This window comes from Pinus tabuliformis, chromosome 1_2 (assembly GCF_031772625.1).
Source record: "Pinus tabuliformis cultivar Carrire ecotype Pingquan chromosome 1_2, CPIR1, whole genome shotgun sequence".
In the NCBI taxonomy this organism is placed as follows: domain Eukaryota; kingdom Viridiplantae; phylum Streptophyta; class Pinopsida; order Pinales; family Pinaceae; genus Pinus; species Pinus tabuliformis.
This window is the reverse complement of record NC_142298.1, coordinates 390,569,935-390,591,395: the sequence shown is the minus strand read 5'-3', so window position 1 is coordinate 390,591,395 and position 21,461 is coordinate 390,569,935.

The following is a 21,461-nucleotide window of genomic DNA, read 5'->3' as shown; positions in this document are numbered from 1 at the left end:
TCCATGAACATGTGACTTCAGTGACACTTGCTTATCGTCAAAGTTTTATGTTTTCCTTATCGTGGCATTCATTTTTTCATGGAAAGCTTATGCTCCTTATAGTTATCTGATAATGGATTTGCCATATGTTATGAGGGAACTATGTCAGAGAACCGCTTGGTATTTGAATTTCTATGTAATTACAAAACTGTGTGTGGGCTTTAGCTGCAAGATCAATCACTAGTGGTGCAAATGTAGCTTTTGTTTTTGTTGTTGCATCATATTTCCATGTTATTCTTTAGTATGGTGTATTCAGTACCTTTTTTTCCTCCTTACAGTAATATGAACATATGGTCTTGAATTTTATTGCACGTATTGAATCCTTTGGTTTTTCTGGGAGTCTGACAGGCTTTTTTGGAAGTTGTTGTCAGTGTTTGGCCAACTCTCTTCCCGAAACCAAAGGGGTGAGGTCATAGGAAGGTACCTGTGTATTTACTAATCTACCAACTTTTCACCGTCACTGTTTCTTTTTGGATTATTCCCCATATCTGCAATTTGTCTATCTTTAATTTGGGATCTACATTGATCTTTTCGAGGTGTCATCCCTCGTGCAGATTGATTTTGGGATAATCCTTCCCTCACCCTCGGTCAGACCTACCGCTTTTGTTTTTGAATTTTTGTCAGACAATCACATCCTATTGATGTTTTTGTCATTCCCTAGGTCCTATATAGGAGCTCCTTCTTTTGGTTTTTCTAACCTGGATCTATCTCGAATGTACTGTCATTAATTGTGGGTAAGGCGTATGTTCAATTCACATTATATAGTGTCAGGATTAGGCCTCTCCAAGGTGCTTCGTCTATCCTGCTGATAAATCTAAAAAATAGATCTAAAAATCTTGTCCTTCTCACATTGTCTTATCATCCTTTCTCGTGGAACCCTATCCATTCATCTGGATGTCATGGAGATCTATCCGACCGAATCGGACACGTCTGACTTAGTGTAGGCTGCCATGGAGGCAAAGGCCCTCCACTATGGCACTATTAAGCTGGCTGAATGGCAATCTGATTTGGTGGATCATCTAATCCCCTAGCCACATAAGCAAAACCTCAGAGTCGACGATCAGTTTCGTCCGTGACACAAACACAATCATCAGCCTGCTAAGATTTCTCCCCCTCTATCGGCTATTTGCCTATACGACATCTCTCTGGCAGATCATATTGTGAGTCTACAATCCCGTGCTCTGATAGGTAAATGGCATTTTCCTGATATGGAAGACGCCCATTTAAGAGTTTGTCTTGGATCTAAATGACACCCATTGATAGGATACATCCCAACTATTTTCAGGTTAATGAAGGATTGGTACAGTTTTCACTTCTTGGAAGTAAAAGATCTGGATACCATGTGGGCTATTCCTTGGGTGCACGGGAAAAGCTTTTTGGCCCTTCACAAATGGTATATTGGTTTCAACCCTTTACGGAATACCCCTCAAAATAATCTGATTTGGGTTAAGCTTCCTGCCCTCCCCATCGAGCTCTGGATAAAGGAAACACTCTCTCACATTGGCAATGCCCTTGAAAAATTTGTATATGTAGGTCCCAAGTGCTTAGGCGCCAAGGATAAATGGGTGGCATGAATCTTGATCGAAAAAGATTACAGGGGTGGCTTCCCCAATCATATTGTTCTAGTTTGGGGTGAATTATCAATTCACCAGAGACTTGACTACTGGGGAGTTCCTTTCCGGTGCTCCCTCTACCACAAAATTGGTCATCTGAAATGGCATTGCCCTTGTCATTCATCTAGGAAGACAAACAGGAAAAAGTTCCATGATGATCCTCACACACGCGCCATGAAAAAGGATTTCTATGATGCGGGTGGGGATAGAAATAAGTTTAAAGGATCATCTTCTAAGGCTGAGTTAACGTCCCCGATTATATCTAAATGTTTTTCAATTCCTAAATCCCCTTCACATGATTCTTCCCATTGGCGCTCCATGACTCCAAACTATCCAAAATCTGCTCCCCTTACTTTTCCAAGATCTCTGTCTATGGATAATGTTGTTATTCCGGGGGCTCAGGATCTGTTCTCTCAACCCCATCCCCTGGAGCCCTCTACGGGGTTGACCGTTAAGTCTCCTATGCCAATTCCCCATCCAAACTCAATCCTCTATTTGATCCCTAACATTACTATCATTCCATCCACATCTTCATCCCCTGTCAATGTTAGATCTGTCTCCAAGGATAAATCTTCCTCCCCGAACTCTTGTCTTGCCATGCAATCTGACAAGACTGCATTAAAAGGTAAAGCCCCAATGATATCGGTCACTCCGACATACTCGCCTGTTACATCCCCTACAAATTCCATTGGCAGTGTTCTTAACTTGCTTTTGCGAAGAGAATCTCTCCATCTCCAACCATTAACCATTCATAAGCCAAAAAAGTCATCCTCTCCTATCATCAGCCCCTCTTCAGCCAGAAACATCATAGTCAGAAGGAAACAGAACAAGGGAAGTCGGCATTTCCAGGGTAGGAAAGATATATCTAAGATTGATTTACAGGAAACACTTGTAGATATTCCTATATCAGATCTGGCAAGAGCCGGGCCTCTTAGAGCAAGTATGCTTGAGGACAAGACCTCATGATCAAAATTATCTCTATGAACATAAGGGGTCTCGGGGCGACCCATAAATTCTTGGCCCTTAAAAATTTGTTTCTTTCTTTCGCATAAAAAATTATCATGTTACAAGAGACTATGCATGACCGGCTGGAGATTATTGCATATTTTATGTTTCCAACGTGGCATATTTTGGCTACGAAGGCATCAGGACTGTCTGGGGGGCTGGCTTTTTTATGGGACCCGTATTGGATTTCGGCTAGGACCTTTTGATGTCTTGATGGAATTCTGATTCTGGCAAAATTATGGGGCATAGCTACCCCCATTCATATTTTGAATGTATACTCTCCATACAAGGAGAGATCTATTTACTGGAATCGGTTCTTGGCCTCAGATATTATGGATATAGAATCCCTCCTAATTGGTGGGGACTTAAATTGCTCGTTAAGCTCTGACAAAGTGTGGGGAAAAGGAAGAAAAGTCGATCTAGTGTGGGGGTCCATTAGAGAAGCTCTACTTCGATATAATTTTGTAGATATTTGTCCATTTATTTTAGCCCCTACATGGGATAACGGGAGGATTGGGGAAGTCTTCATTGCCAAAAGACTAGATCGTTTCATTATGCATGATAGACTAATTGAACGTATTGGTTTCCCCACTTCCTGTATTCTCCCTTGTTTTAATTCTGACCACGGGCCTATATCCTTGCATTGGTTGCCTCGGAATCATAGGAAGGAATATCCTTTCAAGTTTAACAGGATTTGGTTAGAAGACGATGATTTCAACAATATTGTCTAGAGCTCTTGGTTGTCTTATGAGCCACATATTGCGCATACTCAGTTTGAATCATTGTTAGATTGTATGGCTCTGCTTCGTAAAAAGGTAAAAGAATGGCAAACTTATAAGAAATGATCTAACAGAATAGAACTTCAGGAGATTAATAAGGAACTTCAAAGCATTGCCAATTTATTCACTGATCACAAAATCTCATGGGATGTGCACTCTTGGATATGGGAGTTGGAAAAAAAGAAACAGAAACTTCTGGCCATTGAAGAGTCATCCTGGAGACTAAAAATTCGGGCCATTTGGTTAAGGGAGGGTGACAATAATACCAAATTCTTCCACCATTTTGCTAATAAGAGACAAGAATCTAATGCTATATGGGAAATTAAGAATGAAGAGGGATTTCTTCTGCACTCACATGATGAGATTTCTAAGGAAGCAGTTAAATTTTTCCAGAATGCATACAAAAAGGACCGAGACATTGGGATGGATGATATCATATGGGGTATTGAGCCTTACCCCACCATGTTTGGCTCTGATAAAAATGACAGTTTATATGCTGTTATCTCAAAGGATGAACTGTTGTCTGTCATGAAATCTTTCAAGAAAGACAAATACCTGGGTCCAGATGGATGGACCATTGACATATTCATTCATTTTTTCAACCTGATATTAAATGATATCTTGAGTATGATTGAGGAGACTAGAATTAGAGGCAACATAAATCATGTTATATCATCTACATTCATTACCTTGATTCCTAAGAAAAGGGCCTCTCTTTCCTTTGCAGACTATAGGCCTATTTCCCTATGTAACACCATATATAAAATCATTGCAAAAAGGATCCAGAACACCTTGTCTAATTTTCTTACCAGTGAGCAACATGGTTTCTTATTAGGGAGAAATATCTTAGATGCAGTAGCCATTACACAAGAATGTTTCCATTCTATTCATTCCACAAAAATTGATGCAGACATCCTCAAAATCGACCTTAAAAAAGCATATGACTGCCTTGATTGGGGATTTTTGAGATGCCTCCTTATTAAAATAGGGTTCAATAGTCAATGCACCAACTGGACAGTGTGGAGAATGTCAATTATGCCATTCTCGTAATTGGTATTCCTACTCCATTTTTCTCTGCTGGCAGGGGCCTCCGCTAGGGATGTTCCCTATCGCCCCTCTATTCATCCTCATTATGGATTCACTCATTCTTCATATTAAAAGAGCTATTAGCAAGGGTCATTGTCTCCCTCTCACTATAAACAGGGGTAGCAAATTTTCAGACAATCTTTTTGTAGATGACATTTTGATTTTTTCCATGCTTTGTAGACAGACCTGGATTTATTTGCACATGATATTATGTTACTTTCAAAGGGCTACTGGTCTGCGTATAAATGAGGGGAAATCATTATTCCACCATGGGGATATTAATATGGTAGAAATGGAATTCCTCACACAACTCTTCAATATTCAAGCCAAATCTATCTATGTGGGAATGAAATATTTGGGCTTCCATTTGAAGCCAATAGGTTATTCTTCGACAGATTGGTCATGGATCCTCAACAAATTCTATCAAAGGATTGCAGGTTGAGAGTATAAATGTCTCTCATTGGCTGGTAGAATGATTCTATTGCAATCAGTTCTTGCCTAGCTTTTAGTCTATTGGGCCCACTTATTTTACATTCATGCCAGTATCATTCAAAAATTAAATAAATTGATGGCATTCTTTATTTGGGGGGGCTGTAAGGAAAGAAGAAAATTTCACCTGTCCAAGATTTCTAACCTTACCCTCCCAAAGAAGATGGGGGGGTGGGGTATATTGAATCTTTGAAAATTTGGTCTGTCCATGTTGTGTAAATCTTTATGGAAAGCTATATTTGGAGACAGTATATGGAGCAATGCAATTAGGATTAAATATTTGGGGAACAGAGATTTTACCTTCTGGTACAAGCTCGGTTATTTTGGGCCTGCTTAAGGATCTGCTATATGGAGGAGTTTTCATAAGATCCAGGTTTTCCTTTTCAAAATCTTATGTGGAAATTTCAGTCTGGAAATAACATTCTTATTGGTATCGATCCATTTATGGGCAGAGAAGAAGTTTCACATATTCCTCATCTGCTCCGACATACGCTACATCAAAAATGTATCTTTTATTAGGCACAAGTTATTAATGAATGACAGGGTGCCCTCCCAATTTGGAAGTCTGCTAATGATTTGGGTCTATATGGTCAAGCCGCATCCCAATGGAACATGATTTTCTAGAAAATGAAGCTCTGTGGTATTTACAGATCTATAGAAGAAGGCAACATAGTATGGCGAGGGAGGGGTGGTAAGACTAATGTTCTTGTTAAAGATATATACCTCTCCATTTTAGAGGAACAATTTTCACGTGCCAATAACATTTTTCCATTCACATTCTGGAAATCTAGATGCTCAAACAAAATTATCTTATTCTCATGGCTTGTGTTTCACAACAAAAATCTCAATTCGGTCAACTTTCAAAAGAGGAATTGGCATGACCCAGCCATTTGTTCTATTTTCCTATCTGAGACGGAAGATAATCCACATATCTTTCTACAATGTTTTCACACTTAGGCTATATGGAAGAAGCTAGCCTCACATTTTGGGTTCAATTACAACACTCATATATCCATAAAAGATGCTTTTAAATGGTGGAGTAATCAGAAAGGGATATGGTAGCCTATCCCTCTTATAGTGTTCTGGTTCATTTGGAAATGGAGGAATTGGGTCATTTTTCAAGATTATAAAGAGGACTATATGCTCTTATTTGACCAAATTATTTCCTTATATCTCTTCGTCATTCCCATTATCCCACAACAAGTTAATGGAATATCAAAAATGCCTTCTAATCCTTTGTTGTCATTTCTGAGGGCATACTTCGATGGTGCAACTGAAGAAGGTATTTGCGGGTGTGGAGTGTTCATAAATATTATGGAGGACCAACTCTATAAAATATTTTGGAACAGGGGTGCTGGGACTAACAATAAAGCTGAAGCCATGGCATTATATAGCCTTCTAAGTTTCTGCACTTTCCTGAACATTGATGGCCTTCAAATCTATGGAGACTCAAAAATTATTATAGATCATATTATTGGCAAACATTCCATTAATAATGCCAACCTTTCTGGATGGATACATAGAATCTCCTCTATTTGGAAATCTTCAAAGGAGTTCTCCGTTGCTCATATAAATCGCTCCCAGAATATGATCACAGATGATTTATCAAAGAAGGGCATGTTTTGTCAATGCAGAATACGGAACATGAGCATCACTGTGGGATCTGTCATGCATCAAGTTCAACAATTCTCAATGCTTGGTATATAGGAGTCACAATGTCCTGGTATGTATCAATATCTTGTCCATTTTTCAGCTGTTATATGCTCAAGTACCACTTTGTTCCATGTCTCTGAATAGATAGTTTGACATATTCTTGCATCTATTGTATATGTATTTCCATATGATTCTCATGTTCCCTTATGTTATATAATGGAAGCAAAATTTTTGCTTTTACTTTCCCTATTCCATACATTTTCTTTATTAGAACTTCTGTTGCGGAATTATATTAATATATACAGGTTTTTTTTCGTACTGAGAGGAAAAAAAATAATTCAGTTAAGCATATTTCTTAATTTTGGGTGATGACATTTAACAATACACTATTTTATTAGTTGTTTTATTTTTGTGATGAAATATTTGTTTTTATTATTTTTTGGTTTAATTAAGCATATTTAAGCTAAGCTGCAAGTACTAGTTACTGTGTAGCCCTTGTTATAGATATTGTTTTTTTATTTAGAAAATATATTCAAATAAGAGTCAACTTTAGATTGAGTATGGAAAAAATTATATAATCTTATATTGGACTATAGAATACATTTTTGGGTACAACAATTTCTGTTCACGATTTTCATTCAACATGTTTATCATTAATTAAAATTTTAAAATATTTAAAAAATAACCCTATTATTATTGAAAGTGTTTTCTCATTATAAATATTTGTGTGCTATTTTATTTAAAATTATAAAATTTTATTTAGAAAAATGAAAGAGGGAGGCTAAGATAAGTTTACAAAAACAGAATTAGAGGAAATTTGATACACTATCCTTTTTTTTGTAAGCTTGGTGAGACTACATCTTCATCATGTCCAATATATCACCTTGATCAAGGTGAGGAATTGAACCAATGGCTTCACATCAAAGAGTGCCTTAACAGAGCATAAAAACAGAATTAGAGGAAATTTGGTACACTATCTTTTTTTTGTAAGCTTGGTAAGACTACATCTTCATCATATCCAATATATCAACTTGATCAAGGTGAAGAATTGAACCAATGACTTCACATTAAAGAATGCCTTAACATAGTACAAGGTCATTATCTATCTAAAACTCATAAACGAAATTTAGCACACTATCTTTTTATTATATAAAAACAAAATTAATAATACTCAAATTTTGTCCATTTAATACACTATCTTTTTATTATTAATTATAAAAGAAACAACTGATACAATAAATAAAATTAAGAATATTAAATTTTTTAATTTACATTACAAAAGAAATCAGAGTTGTTAAATCATTTTTTGCACTTACAGAAAACCAAGGATAATTATTAGATCCATTTTAACATAAAGAGCAGAAACACTAATAATGTTCTTTATAAATGAATTTGAGAGAATTTCAATATATATTATAAAATAAAAATACCTCATTCCATGTTGTCCTCGGTTTTTTCACAAATATTCCTTGTAGTTGGTGTGCCTATCGGTATATATAGTATTAGTTTATGAAATAGTGAGAATTTAGATATGAATGTTCAGAGAAGTTTTATCCAAATTTATTATGTCAAACCAAAAGTGATAATATATTGTACTAAAAAATTATTAAATTAATATTATTTCAAAAAATTGGAGACTGTTCTAGAAAGCTTTGCTCCTACCGTGTGCTAGAATTACCGCGTGCTAGAATCGTATAGCATTTATATTATAATATAATTAATTTTAATATGTTAATATATTAAATTTCACGTTAAATATTAATAAAATTATATTAAAATTTACAATGAAAATTTAATATTTTAATGTTTATTTTGGAATAAAGTTTTTAGAGTTTTAATTTAATTATTAATTATTATTATATAAATGGTTGGAATTTAACTTTTATTTTGGAATATTTTTAGTATTTATAGATAAAAACTAAAATTTATTTTAAAAGTGGTTATGCATTTTCTTCTCTTTTAATTAAATTGATTAATTTAAAACGAATATCATATGAACATGTATCATTATGTAGATTTTCTGGATACATCGCATTAGGTTCCTTTTTGATCGACGTTTCGAACTAGCGACCGTGGTTCATCTTCAGGATGTGAAAGACTATTGAAGGAATGGTCTCATTTTTCCAAATATATAGAGATGTATGAGATGCTTAGCCGACAAATATTAGGATATATTAAATTATTATTTTTGTTTTAATTATAATTTTAATTGTTTTATATATTTTTGTTAATTTAATTATATTTTTGTGATAATTAGGGTTTAAAATTGTGATAGAATTAATTTTATTATTCTATTATGTTTTGTAAATTTAATTGTATTTTTGTGATATTTAGGGATTTTTAAAATTATTATAGAATTATTATTTTCATTATCGTTATGGTTATATTAATTATATTTGTATTAATTATTTCGTATTTTAATTATATTTATTAAAATCAATATAAATACAAAGTAAAAACAATTACAATAAAACATAGATAAGAAGATATTATTAACTCACCTATGACCCTAATAAAATAATAATAATAATTTATTAATTAACACAACGAAATAACTAAATCATAATCATAACATATAGAATAAGGGATAATTAACACAATTAGAATAGGGCAACTTATCTGAAATAAAAATTAAAAATTAAAATGAAACATAAGAAAATAATTAATGAAAACAAATAGAATAAGAAAAATGGATTAGCCATAATAAATAATTAAAATAAATAAATTGAAATAAATATGATGATGATGATGATGATGGTGGTGGTGGTGGTGGTTAACGTCCATTGAGACCAAACATTGATCTATCAGACCTAAAGAAACAAATTATTTATTTTGATTTAAGATTTTATTCCTGTGCTCAAAAAGCTTGGAGAGAGGCCTTTCGAGCTCACTATAATTTTAATATTGTAAAAGGCTAGGAAGGTCAGTATTGTAACAAAGATTGTGAAACTGAGATCTAATGTGGTTATACGCGGGGCACTCTAAGAGGAAGTGGTTTTCATCCTCGATGTTCATATTCTCACATATATGGCAGATCCTTTCCATCCATGGTGTTTTAGGAACTGCCCAACGACCTGTTTCACTATGGAGCTCATGAGAATTCATTCTAATCTTTGCTATATTAATTTTCTTTTTTGAGATAGTTAAAATAGAGAGACATTTTTGATCTTCTAGGGTGGGGTTGATGACCTTCTTATAATAACTTAATTTTCTTTTAGCCGCTAAATCTTTCTCACATCACATTTTTTCTTTGAACATAGAAGTAACAATATCTTTAATGTTATTTATGTTTTGCAATGCATCATTCTTGTTGATCTCCCAATAGTTTAACCTGGCCCTTGTGTCTTTATGCCACCACCGATTGAGCCTTAGGTGGTTTTGGCTGGAATTTAAAGCTAGCTTAGGAAGTCTATGATCGTCTATGTTATTGAGTTTGTGCTTGTACAACAGAAACCTAATCATAGCTAGGCTCTCAATAGGGGAAAGACCTGATTCTATAAGGAGAATAGGATAGGGTGTATTACTTTTAATTTTCAGGTTATAAGTTATAAAACGCTTCTGGATTTGCTCAATATTTATCCATGATTCTCTAGCGATGCTGCAACCCCAAACCTCACAGCCATATAAGATAATAGGAGTGACTAAAGTTTCAAAGAGGAACTTATTTTTATCCCACATTACGAGGTTTGTTGTTTTACAATTATTTTCAAGACCAAAATAAGCTTTCCACCCCCCATTAATCCTTTTCTCAATGCTATGGTTCTAGTTGAGCTTGTGATGAATATCAATTCCTAGGTACTTGTAAGAATACACTTCCTCCAAGTTATTATTTTCATACATAAAATTAGTGTAAGTGTCCTTGGATTTGGTAATCATAACTTTTGTTTTGTCAGTGTTAACAGTCATACCCATGGTAGAGCAGAAATCCTTAAGAAGCCTGAGTTTCTTATCAAGATCAGATGGGAACCTTGCAAAAAGAACAATATCGTTAGCATAAAGAAGAAGGATGATGACTATCTTAGCTAAGATCGTGCCATCACATCCTGCTTCCTCTAAATAGCCTTCGAGCTTATCGATGTAAATGCCAAATAGGTTAGGGGAGAGGGGCAACCTTGTTTAACTCCAATGTTACACTTAACATCTTTCTACCACCCCTCATTGCTCTTTATTTTGGCAATTACATTCTCGTATAACCTTATAGCGACAGCTCTCAACTCGAGAGGAACCTTTAGCTCTTCTAATCTATTCCAAAGGTTGTATCTAGGAACCGTATCGAAAGCCTTTCTAAAGTCCAGAAAGCAACAAAATAAATTGGATTTATCATTACGACATTCCTCCGTAATGATCCTAAGCGTAACAAGGTGTTATGTTGTTGAGTGATGCCTTCTGAAACCTGCTTGGCCTTTAGCTCACTTACCTTCACTTTCAAGCCATATGCTTAACTTCTTTTCAAAAATATTACCACATAACTTGGCTAAGAGAGGGCTGATCATAATTGTCCGATAATTAGAGGGGTTATTTATATCCCCACTTTTAAAAATAGGGATAATGAATAACAATTAAAATTAATAATTAATTAAAATAAAAATAATAAAAATTAATAATTAATTAAAATTAAAATAAATAAATAATTAAAATAAATATAATTAAAATACGAAATAATTAATACAAATATAATTAATATAACCATAACCATAATGAAAATAATAATTCTCTAATAATTATAAAAATCCCTAAATATCACAAAAATACAATTAAATTTACAAAACTTAATAGAATAATAAAATTAATTCTATCACAATTTTAAACCCTAAATATCACAAAAATATAATTAAATTAACAAAATATAATAAAACAATTAAAATTATAATTAAAACAAAAAGAATAATCTAAAAATAATTTAATAAATCCTAATCTTTGTCGGCTAAGCATCTCATACATCTCTATATATTTGGAAAAAATGAGACCAGTCTTTCAATAATCTTTCACATCCTAAAGATGAACCACCGTTGCTAGTTCGAAATTTCGATAAAAAATAAACCTAATTGGATGCATATGGAAAATCTACATAATCATGAAACTCACAGAAACCTCAAAGACAAAAAAACATGTATCATATGAAATGAGCTATGATTTTTTTGACATATATTGATAAGCCTATGACATTGTAACAAAAACTATTTATAGATTAGTAATAATAATAATTTAAAATAAAGTTATAATTTAGTTATACTTTATGTTTTTTTTTTTTTTTTTCTTTTTTTAAATTTTGGCAATGTGAAATGTATCATGAAATAGTTGTTTTGATGTTTATTATTGATGTCTATCCATATAGGCCATGCTAGTTGGACCTAGAGACACTCTCAATATGGCCAGATGTAGTGTCCTTAAATGAGTGTAAACATTTAAATGAAATACTAATGATTCATTTTTGTAACCATGTTAGTTTAGAACATATAATTAACCAATATATATCCACTTTAAGTTCGGATCTACCTAGCAAGAGATGAATCAAAACTCTCAAAATCAAAATCTCTTTCTGAGTCCAAAACTTGGAGAAAGGTTTGCACCTTGAAAGATTTGATGATAAAACTAGAGTTATGGATGTATGTTGGTTCTTAGTAATATTATTTATATTTATAAAAGTTTCACATCTCTATATAAAACAAAATTCTTATTTTTAAATTTATTAAAACCTTAATACATATAAGTACATATACATGCAACATTTTTCTTTTTCATATTTCCTAATGCATAACATTGATGATGATATTTATAAACAAGTTTATTGTAAATAATTTTTTTTTTCTCGGTAAATGCTATTCTATTAAAAAGTGAAAAAGATATGTACAAAGATCAGAGCCTCCAAGGAGGCCGAGGCCAATCCTCTAGCAAAGACTCAGGGATTTTACAGTGGGTCCTGTTCACTGGATTTACAATGCAGACCTTGAGAAATTGATTGCTATCCCTTACATTCTGACAAAAAATAACCAGACTATGATACGTCCATCCTTCAGTAGTTTCAAAAATACATTGATATCTATCAAGACTGACTATATAATAGAAAACGGAGTCTGAATTGTCTAAGACTGCTATAACCATCTGAGACCTAAGACAAAAACAGACACGAGACTTAAACTGTAAAACCATAGACACAGAGTCAAAAAACATATCAGTCACCCGGAGTAGAATCAGTCGGCTTGACTTGGAGAGGCTTGCCTTTCCTCCTTCACCAGACTTGGAGAGGCTACCCAAGTTACATAACCTTCTTCGTCCAGCAGCGGTTCTCCAGCCGAATCCTTTACCAGGTGCAAATTTCCGGAAGGGAAATGAGCTGGTTCTTTTACTCTGTCTTCTTCCATGGCTTGAGCGGGTTGCTGAGGAACATTCGAAGCAGGGGCTCCCTCGTTGATGCAGTCCGGGTGATAAACCAGCCCCGTCATGTCTCCGAGCAGAACGCCTTCATCCTGAGAACTGGGGGAAGCCGGAGGGGTCGAGCTGGGATGGTGGGCTTCCTCCTCCGAGATAAACACAGAAAAATTCACTGTAACCGTCGGTCTATTGAGCCGACTCTGGAAGACAAAACTGGAAGACTGGTATGAGCTATTTGGGTTGGCTCTCTCCTGGTCAGACTGCGGAGAAGAGGGCTGAGCCAAGGCAATTGGGGTTAAATGTTGGGGCTCTGAAGGCGAGGGCTTACCCTGATATCAGAACGACCCCCCCTTCGCGGAATACCTCGACTGCGAGGCATTGAAGGAGCACCAGGGAAACTGAGTAAACAGCTGAGACAGAGTAGAACCGGCGGGGCAGGGATGCTATGGAAGCCCGAATTATTGCAGAGCCAAGCGACTAAGGCCACCGGAGGGACAGGATGAACCAACTGAGACCACATAATGATATAAAGGGCGAAGGCAAAACTCCCAGCGGGAAAATGAAGGCGCGTCATGCTGAAGAGCGCGAACCAGGACGAAAGGGCCATGCGCGCATTGAATTGCAGCGCACTCCGAGACTGAGCAAACAATAACTCACTTACCGTGAACCTTATATTGGCATCTATCATGCGAGCCGGATGATCGCCCTTCTGCCGGCTGTCAATCCAGATGGCTGGACGGAAGGCCATATCCTTAAGTGCTAAGGTTAAAACCCGCATCCGGGTAAGTTTATTGTAAATATTGAATTTAATGTGCTTATTAATTAAATTTAAATATAAGTTTTGAAATACAATGATTACATATATATTAATTATTTTAATTTATATGGTTAATAATTTATAGTTACAATTTATATTTTATATGTTTCAGTTTTTTGTATTTAGAAATATTTTTATTTTTAATTATATATTTATTAATTTTCTTGATTGGGTGGAAGAACAACAATAAGGGAGTATTGGGGAGGGTGTCTGCCACCCCATCGACCCCCTCGATAATTAAAGGGGGGGTGGGGAGAGGGGGTTGGCATGGCACTCCTCCATCATACACATAAACATGTGATGGTTAAGATTGCTATGTGACGGAGGGTTAAATCCTTAGTTTGGTTTTGATTTAAAGTTATGCTAGAAAGAGAGGCGTCATGGATTTACTGGAGGCTGAGTCTTTGGCCAAGCAACTTAGCTTGTAGTGATGGCCTATGCTTATATCGGGTTTGGTCGATATCTACATGATACGGTCATAGATGGTCAAACAAGGTGTGTTCTGTGTGTCCAATTGTAGCATGTCATTTGCTCTGGTCTCTAGTGTATGTTGTCTAGGATCCCAGTATTTAACCTTCCCTGAATTTTAGCCTTTAGTCAGATTTAGGTCGGTTTGAATAAGGAGTTTTTCTAGGCTCATTAGATAGGAAGTGACGCCTACCTATGGAATCACTAATTTGGAGTAAGGTAACGAGGGTAATCATTTTGGAATTCTTAAATGTCGTTGCACCATATGGGTTTTCTCAACTTTTTAGATTATCAATGGGTGTAATGGTGGTTGTGGTCTTAGTGGTTGTGGGGAGCTATGTCTATTTTTTAGTGTTTGAATCTCATTGTTAATTCCATTCTTATGGTGGTGTGGCATAAGAAGAAGTTTTTTGGTTGATACTTACTCAACCTAGCCTTTCTGTATTGTTTCTTGTCTTGAGGGTCTTGTATTTTATTCTTTGTGGCTTTCACGTGGCTCTAGTGTAACATAGTTTAAAACTAACAGCTAGTAGAGTCAGGAAACTAAGAAATTCATAGGGGAAAAGACAAAACAAGACAACAAAGTTTCATTCTCTTTTTCACATACACAACAAAATTTCTCTTGTTAATTAGAGTACAATCCTATTATGTGTTATGCACCAACATATGCCTCGTTTGTTTCACACTAGATTCAAAAAAATTATCTCTCTCCTTTGTTGCAAATTTTCCAGCGTCACAAGCTCCTTTTATTCTAGTCTCTCAAGATCTTCTAATATTCTACTACTATGCTCTCTTTTTCTCTCTTTTGTTCACACATGACTCTTTTGTTCATATATACTTTCCCTTATTTTTCCTTTTAACTACCCACATTCATAAATTCTCTTAAACAATGGTTAGAAGGTTGAATCATCACAATGGTTTGGTTTCCTTAGTGATTTCCCAATCTCATCATCATTCCTTTAGATGTTGAATAGTCATGATGTTTCAACTTCCAGATCATTCATCGCTTCTTCGTCTGATCCTTCAGCTAATCATTGCTTCTTTGTCCATTTCTATAGTTGACCATTTCCCTTTTTCATAGGTAGTCCATTGTTTCCACCCAGTCCCCTTGAGACACATGGAATCACTAAGAGAGAGACAAGAATATAACATAGAAACATAATACCATAAGATCTTGAGAGACTAGAATAGAAGGAGCTCATGAAGATGGAAAAGTTGGAACAAAAGAGAGAGAACAATTTTTTTAGTCTAGTGTGAAACAAATGGGGCATATGCTAGGGAATAACACATAATAGGATTGTATTGTAATTTTTAAGAGGAATTTCATTGTGTATGTGGAAAGAATGAAAATTTTTTGTCCTATTTTGTCTTTTCTCTTGTGAATTTTTTAGTTTCCTTACTATATGTGTTAGTTTTAAATTATGTTTCACTGGCATACAAGCTAGTGTGTGCTCTATAGACAGATCATGGGTTCCTATAGTGGCTATGTATAGGTCCACATGTCACCTTTTATGTCAAGGATCCTCATTATGCTCTAATATATGTTTGTGTGCCATGGAGCTAAGAGCCTTGTTACTACAACCACCATGTGGTAATGGGAGATAGATTCTAAAAATGAGCATGACCATTTGTAGATAAACAATGCTTTGACATGAACACATGCTAGTGATGTTATTGGCTACCTAGATCAATCTACTAGAGATGAAACTCAAAAGCTAATGATGAAGAGTAAAGAAGAGTACTTTAGTAATGACAGTAGAGGAAAATGTTTATGTAATTTCTAAAAACTATTGTATCTCTCAAGTGAATCCAAAATATGACCTCAATCTAATATCTCTTAAATAATATATATGGTATAGATATTATATTTGGTTTTGTTTTGTGCAATGTTTAATATATATATATGTTGTACATAACCTAGAGTTTATATCAATAATAAGCATTTTGAATTGGTGAAATAGAATCATATTAATAAATATAATTAATAAATATATGATTACAAATAAATATTTCTAAATATAGAAATGTGAAATATATCAAATATAAATAGTAACTATAAATTGTTAACCATATAAATTAAAATAATGATTCATATTATTAATTAAATTAAAATAATAAGCATATAAAAATTCAATATTTACAATAAACTTTTATATATATATATATATATATATATATATATATCATCAATGTTATGCATTATAAAGCATGCGAGTGAAAATATAAGATAAAAAATAAGAATATTTTGATGTTACACTCTTTTCACATTAGATGAATTTTTAGCCTAAAAGTGGCCTTGTAAGGAAAAATAATAAAACAAGAGTTAGAATAATAAAATAAGAGTTATGAAATTTGGAAGGAAAAGAAGAAAACTATTTTTTAATGGTATTTTTGGCTTATATTCTGGTATGTTACTCAAATTCCAATTGTAGGCACTTATTGGATTTGGAATTAAATTCCACATCTAACAAGTACCTATTATGCATACTTTTAAGAAGACACACATTGATAAAAATTGAAGATACATTACAAAAGTGTGTTGAACATATTTTTTAAATGTATCTTCCTATTTTATCAATGCGAGTCTTCTCAAAAGTATGCATAATGGGTACTCGTTGGATGTGGAATTTAATTTCATATCCAATGAGTCTTCACTTGAAATTTGAGTAAAACTTAAGCCAAAAATACAATTAAAAAAAGAAGTAGTTTTTCTTATTTTTCCTTCAAAATATTTAAGCGTACCTCTTTTTAGATTTAAAATATTTTGATTAGTTTACATATTATGACATGGAAATTACACGAAAATTTCATGAGAACTTTTAGGTTGAAATTTCCTTTAATGCATCTCTGAAACACTTATGATGTGATTAATCCAAAAAACTTTATCAAATCATCTCTCCTTTGTTCACATATTACTCTTATGTTCATAGATACTTGCCTTTGTTTTTCCTTTTAGCTACTCTTATTCATAACTTATCTTAAACAACGACAAGAAGGCTGAATCATCACAACAACTTGGTTTCTTTAGTTATTCATAAACTAATACCTCATTCCATGTTGTCCTCGGTTTTTTCACAAATATTCCTTGTAGTTGGTGTGCCTATCGGTATATATAGTATTAGTTTATGAAATAGTGAGAATTTAGATATGAATGTTCAGAGAAGTTTTATCCAAATTTATTATGTCAAACCAAAAGTGATAATATATTGTACTAAAAAATTATTAAATTAATATTATTTCAAAAAATTGGAGACTGTTCTAGAAAGCTTTGCTCCTACCGTGTGCTAGAATTACCGCGTGCTAGAATCGTATAGCATTTATATTATAATATAATTAATTTTAATATGTTAATATATTAAATTTCACGTTAAATATTAATAAAATTATATTAAAATTTACAATGAAAATTTAATATTTTAATGTTTATTTTGGAATAAAGTTTTTAGAGTTTTAATTTAATTATTAATTATTATTATATAAATGGTTGGAATTTAACTTTTATTTTGGAATATTTTTAGTATTTATAGATAAAAATTAAAATTTATTTTAAAAGTGGTTATGTATTTTCTTCTCTTTTAATTAAATTGATTAATTTAAAAAGAATATCATATGAACATGTATGGTTATGTAGATTTTCCGGATACATCGCATTAGGTTCCTTTTTTATCGACGTTTCGAACTAGTGACAGTGGTTCATCTTCAGGATGTGAAAGATTATTGAAAGAATGGTCTCATTTTTCCAAATATATAGAGATGTATGAGATGCTTAGCCGACAAATATTAGGATATATTAAATTATTATTTTTGTTTTAATTATAATTTTAATTGTTTTATATATTTTTGTTAATTTAATTATATTTTTGTGATAATTAGGGTTTAAAATTGTGATAGAATTAATTTTATTATTCTATTATGTTTTGTAAATTTAATTGTATTTTTGTGATACTTAGGGATTTTTAAAATTATTATAGAATTATTATTTTCATTATGGTTATGGTTATATTAATTATATTTGTATTAATTATTTCGTATTTTAATTATATTTATTAAAATCAATATAAATACAAAGTAAAAACAATTACAATAAAACATAAATAAGAAGATATTATAAACTCACCTATGACCCTAATAAAATAATAATAATAATTCATTAATTAACACAACAAAATAACTAAATCATAATCAAAACATATAGAATAAGGGATAATTAACACAATTAGAATAAGGCAACTTATCTGAAATAAAAATTAAAAATAAAAATGAAACATAAGAAAATAATTAATGAAAACAAATAGAATAAGAAAAATGGATTAGCCATAATAAATAATTAAAATAAATATAACGAATAAATAAATTGAAATAAATATGATGATGATGATGATGATGGTGGTGGTGGTTAACGTCCGTTGAGACCAAACATTGATCTATCAGACCTAAAGAAACAAATTATTTATTTTGATTTAAGATTTTATTCCTATGCTCAAAAAGCTTGGAGAGAAGCCTTTCGAACTCACTATAATTTTGATATTGTAAAAGGCTAGGAAGGTCAGTATTGTAACAAAAATTGTGAAACTGAGATCTAATGTGGTTATACGCGGGGCACTCTAAGAGGAAGTGGTTTTCATCCTCGATGTTCATATTCTCACATATATAGCAGATCCTTTCCATCCATGGCGTTTTAGGAACTGCCCAACGACCTGTTTCACTATGGAGCTCATGGGAATTCATTCTAATCTTTGCTATATTAATTTTCTTCTTTGAGATAGTTAAAATGGAGAGATATTTTTGATCTTCTAGGGTGGGGTTGATGACCTTCTTATAATAACTTAATTTTCTTTTAGCCGTTAAATCTTTCTCACAGCACATTTTTTCTTTGAACTTAGAAGTAACAATATCTTTAATGTTATTTATGTTTTTCAATGCATCATTCTTGTTGATCTCCCAATAGTTTAACTGGGCCCTTGTTTCTTTATGCCACCACCGATTGAGCCTTAGGTGGTTTTGGCTGGAATTTAAAGCTAGCTTAGGAAGTCTATGATCGTCTATGTTATTGAGTTTGTGCTTGTACAACAGAAACCTAATCATAGCTAGGCTCTCAATAGGGGAAAGACCTGATTCTATAAGGAGAATAGGATAGGGTGTATTACTTTTAATTTTCAGGTTATAAGTTATAAAACGCTTCTGGATTTGCTCAATCTTTCTCCATGATTCTCTAGCGATGCTGCAACCCCAAACCTCACAGCCATATAAGATAATAGGAGTGACTAAAGTTTCAAAGAGGAACTTATTTTTATCCCACATTACGAGGTTTGTTGTTTTACAATTATTTTCAAGACCAAAATAAGCTTTCCACCCCCCATTAATCCTTTTCTCAATGCTATGGTTCTAGTTGAGCTTGTGATGAATATCAATTCCTAGGTACTTGTAAGAATACACTTCTTCCAAGTTATTATTGTCATACATAAAATTAGTGTAGGTGTCCTTGGATTTGATAATCATAACTTTTGTTTTGTCAGTGTTAACAGTCATACCCATGGTAGAGCAAAAATCCTTAAGAACCCTGAGTTTCTTATCAAGATCAGATGGGCACCTTCCGAAAAGAACAATATCGTTAGCATAAAGAAGAAGGATGATGACTATCTTAGCTAAGATCGTGCCATCACATCCTGCTTCCTCTAAATAGCCTTCGAGCTTATCGATGTAAATGCCAAATAGGTTAGGGGAGAGGGGCAACCTTGTTTAACTCCAATGTTACACTTATTATCTTTCTACCACCCCTCATTGCTCTTTATTTTGGCAATTACATTCTCGTATAACCTTATAGCGACAACTCTCAACTCGAGAGGAACCTTTAGCTCTTCTAATCTATTCCAAAGGTTGTATCTAGGAACCGTATCGAAAGCCTTTCTAAAGTCCACAAAGCAACAAAATAAATTGGATTTATCATTACGACATTCCTCCGCAATGATCCTAAGCGTAACGAGGTGTTATGTTGTTGAGTGGTGCCTTCTGAAACCTAATTGGCCTTTAGCTCACTTACCTTCACTTTCAAGCCATATGCTTAACTTCTTTTCCAAAATATTACCACATAACTTGGCTAAGAGAGGGTTGATCATAATTGTCCGATAATTAGAGGGGTTATTTATATCCCCACTTTTAAAAATAGGGATAATGAATAACAATTAAAATTAATAATTAATTAAAATAAAAATAATACAAATAAAGAATTAATTAAAATTAAAATAAATAAATAATTAAAATATGAAATATTTAATGCAAATATAATTAATATAACCATAACCATAATGAAAATAATAATTCTATAATAATTATAAAAATCCCTAAATATCACAAAAATACAATTAAATTTACAAAACATAATAGAATAATAAAATTAATTCTATCACAATTTTAAACCCTAAATATCACAAAAATATAATTAAATTAACAAAATATAATAAAACAATTAAAATTATAATTAAAACAAAAAGAATAATTTAAAAATAATTTAATAAATCCTAATCTCTGTCGGCTAAGCATCTCATACATCTCTATATATTTGGAAAAATGAGACGAGTCTTTCAATAATCTTTCACATCCTAAAGATGAACCACCGTTGCTAGTTCGGAATTTCGATAAAAAATAAACCTAATTGGATGTATACAGAAAATCTACATAATCATGAAACTCACAGAAACCTCAAAGACAAAAAACATGTATCATATGAAATGAGCTATGATTTTTTTGACATATATTGATAAGCCTATGACATTGTAACAAAAACTATTTATAGATTAGTAATAATATAATTTAAAACAAAGTTATAATTTAGTTATACTTTATTGTCTTTTTTTTTTTAATTTTGGCAATGTGAAATGTATCATGAAATAGTTGTTTTGATGTTTATTATTGATGTCTATCCATATAGGCCATGCTAGTTGGACCTAGAGACACTCTCAATATGGCCAGATGTAGTGTCCTTAAATGAGTGTAAACATTTAAATGAAATACTAATGATTCATTTTTGTAACCATGTTAGTTTAGAACATATAATTAACCAATATATATCCACTTTAAGTTCGGATCTACCTAGCAAGAGATGAATCAAATCTCTCAAAATCAAAATCTCTTTCTGAGTCC